Source organism: Charadrius vociferus, unplaced genomic scaffold (assembly GCF_000708025.1).
Source record: "Charadrius vociferus isolate BGI_N301 unplaced genomic scaffold, ASM70802v2 scaffold121, whole genome shotgun sequence".
Classification (NCBI taxonomy): domain Eukaryota; kingdom Metazoa; phylum Chordata; class Aves; order Charadriiformes; family Charadriidae; genus Charadrius; species Charadrius vociferus.
In genome coordinates, this window is record NW_009646858.1 from 1,186,896 (window position 1) to 1,190,545 (window position 3,650).

The 3,650-nt window shown below is 39.4% G+C and overlaps 1 pseudogene; it reads left to right on the forward strand.

The window, feature by feature from the left end:
- LOC104294715 overlaps positions 1–3,650 on the forward strand; it is a 24,615-nt pseudogene that overhangs the window by 12,043 nt on the left and 8,922 nt on the right.

Consider the following 3,650-nt stretch of genomic DNA (forward strand, 5'->3'; position numbering starts at 1 on the left):
ACAGGGCTAACATTTCTACATGATAACATTTCTACAGCACCTCAGCTACATTAATTTATAGATTAAAACCCCCCACAATTTTAACGCAGGAACTGCCATGGAAATAAGACATTTGTAAAAGGTTGCTAAATTTAGGGCAACCCAGCTGGGATCATCTGCTTGTTCTATTTGAACAAAGGCAAATGTAGGGTCACATCTCTAAGAACAAAGAAAGTAAACCACGCTTACAGCACAGAACAGGGTATCCTGGAGGGCAGGGACAGTGGAAAGGGTAGAAGCGGCATTTTGGGCACTCACTGAAGAAGACTTCCCAAGGCAGTGAGTGATGTGTGTGGGCAGATTTGTGTATGGGCAAGTGGAGGTATGCTGAAAAGAATAGGGGGTGGAATAATCTCTCAACGTAGGATCAGGAAGTCCATTGCTAGATACTGTGTCTAATTTAGGTTTACATAATTCAGAAGGGATGCGAGAAGCTGGATATGGTTCTGAAAAGAGCTACAGGATAAATATGAACTCAAGTGCAGTGAGAGATTTAAATCAAACTATTTAACTTATGAAACTCTATGTTAACAGATTATTTGTTTGCAGTGTAGAGAACCTATAGGTGTAAAGATTTCTGAATATGCAGGAACCTGTCATCTAAAAGACAGATTCAAAGCAGGAGTCCAAGGGTGGGACCTGAAAAGGATGTTGTCAAGGTAGAAGTGATGTACACCTTTCCTACAGTGAGGGTGAATAGCTTACCTGGGACACTCTCAAGGTTTGAAGGATTCAAATAAGATTGAAATGTCTTTTTCTTTTTTTTTTTTTTTTTTCAAAAATATGTACTAGATTAATCACAAAATGGGGGTGGATGAACAAGGCACTGGGAGGAATGTGCGCCTGTGTTATACTGGAGGCCAGATTAAATAATTGCAGCGGTCCTCCTATTCTTAAAATACATTAATTTTTTGAATTTACAGCTAACACAGAGAGCTGCCACCCTAGATTAGTGTAAATGACCGTGACACAAATGAGCAGGGTCTCTCAGGTGCAGAGAACAGACAATCCATGCCCTCAGCCTCAGTGAGGGCTGTAACACATGCTGGGAACCTACTGAACTGACCTGCTGCTAACTGTTTGCTATTTAAGGATGGAGGTGTGAGTCAGACTCAGCCTCCCTCTGTATCTTCAAAGTGACAGCTGTTCCTGTAGCATCCTGTGCACTAAAATGATACTGACAGTTAAGCTTTTTTCCTTTATTTTGTCAGATATCACATTCTGAATGCTAGTGTCATTCCAGAAGGACAGTTTATTGATAGCAAGAAGGCGTGTGAAAAGTTGCTGTCTTCCATTGAGATAGATCATACTCAGTACAAATTCGGACGCACTAAGGTAAACATTTAGTTTTTCCACACAATGAAAAATCATTCATTGCATTAAAATATAAGGCCAGCAATGAGTGATCTCTGTTCTTTGATTGCAGGTGTTCTTCAAGGCTGGTTTGCTAGGTGTCCTGGAAGAGATGCGAGATGATTGCTTAGGACAACTGATCACGCAGACACAGGCTTTATGCAGGGGATACCTCAGGAGACTTGAATTGAAAAGTATGTTAGACTGAAGGTGCGTGTCTTCTGCAAGGCCTGGTTTCTCAAAGATATGCTTTTTTCACAGTACTGAGGGACCGCTGTGATTTCAGGGAGCCCATCTTCTGCATCCAGTACAACATCCGTGCATTCATGAATGTCAAACACTGGCCCTGGATGAAGTTGTACTTCAAGATAAAACCCCTCTTAAAAAGTGTGGAAACTGAGAAAGAACTGGCCATGATGAAGGAAGAGTTTGGGAGAATGAATGAAGAACTGGCTAAATCTGAAACCAGGAGGAAAGAACTGGAAGAAAAAATGGTGACTCTGGTGAAAGAGAAAAAGGACCAGCAGCTGCAAGTACAGACTGTACGTAATTTAAAACCATTTTTGTATCCTCAGATGACATCAGTTTTGTCTGAGTGTTTAGGAAAAGGCTGAATGGAAATTCAGTTATTTCATATTCCAGTTGCATGATGAGCAGGTGATTTCTGCAAGTGTCAGTCCCAATGTGTGTCAATGAAACACATTTCTGTTTTCTATAAAAAGGAAAATGAAAATTTGGCTGATGCTGAAGAAAGATGTGACCAGCTGATCAAAGCAAAATTCCAGCTGGAAGCAAGAATAAAGGAGGTAACAGAAAAACTGGAGGATGAAGAGGAGATAAATGCTGATCTGGCAGCCAGAAAGAGGACACTGGAGGATGAATGCTCTGAGCTGAAGAAGGATATTGATGACCTTGAGTTAACATTGGCCAAGGCTAAAAAGGAAAAGCAAACCACAGAAAACAAGGTACTTTTTATTTCTGCAATTTTCATTTTTAATGATAGTTGCTCTGTCCATATATAGGATGTAAGGGTGCAGTCAACTTGAACAGTAACACGAAGTTCTAAAAGGAAATCTATGGCCCTGGTGTTAAATTTGGTCACCTCTGTTGTGCAGGAAAACCAACCCATAAGCATACAAAAATGCATTAAAATGAAAGTTCAGAAATGCTTTTTGGCTTCAGAAGGGTTGATGTATAAGCAGAGAGATTGTATAGTTTGACCATATGATGCAACTAATGAAGTCTCTTTGGTAGTCTAGCAACATGTTTATTGCCTTTGTGTGATCACTAACCTATACAACAGCCAAAATTATGAGAGACCTTCAAGTATTTTGCCTTAAAATAGGTTAAAAATCTAACTGAAGAAATGACAGGTTTGGATGAGACTATTGTGAAGTTAGTCAAGGAGAAGAAGGCCCTGCAAGAAGCCCACCAGCAGGCACTGGGTGACCTGCAAATTGAGGAGGACAAAGTTAATACCCTCAGTAAAGCCAGGATCAAGCTGGAGCAACAAGGGAACCATGTGAGCATGTTCAACACAAGGAGAAGGGGCAGATTCCTCAGCGGTTCCATCAGTCATCTTCATATATTTTTATGTTACAGGTTGAAGTATCTTTAGAACAGGAAAGAAAAGTTTGTATGGATCTTGAACAAGCAAAGACAAAGCTTGAGGGAGACTTGAAACTTGCACAGGAAACCATAGCGGATATGGAGAACGATAAACAACATTTAGATGAAAAATTAAGGAAGTATGAGAAAAAAAATAGTGACAAATTTACTATTTGTTTTTAACTGCGCATTTTTTCTTTTTATTAAAAGAATATTTTCTTTACAGGAAAGACTTTGAATTTAACCAGATGCAAAATAAAATTGAGGAACAGCAGAGTTCAGGTATTCAGTTGCAGAAGAAGATCAGAGAATTGCAGGCAAGAGACTTTATGTATCTACTTTATCATTACTGTTTGCTTGTTTAAACTGTAGTAGCATGAATAATGCTTATCCACAGGTGGTCACTGATAAAATCTCTGACCCAGTCACAGTAAGTACCTTGATATATTGCAATAATTTTCTCCACACAACCGCAAGGTGTGATCTAAAGTTAGTATGGGTTGATCCATAGGTCTTTTCCTGTTGGTAAGCCTTTGCCTACGATGGCAAAACAGTAAAATTCAAAGGAACTTTGTTTTGCTTAAAGTCTCCGAAACAATGGACTTGGTATTCTACTATGACAATTATGCATTAACCTAAGCATTGAATGA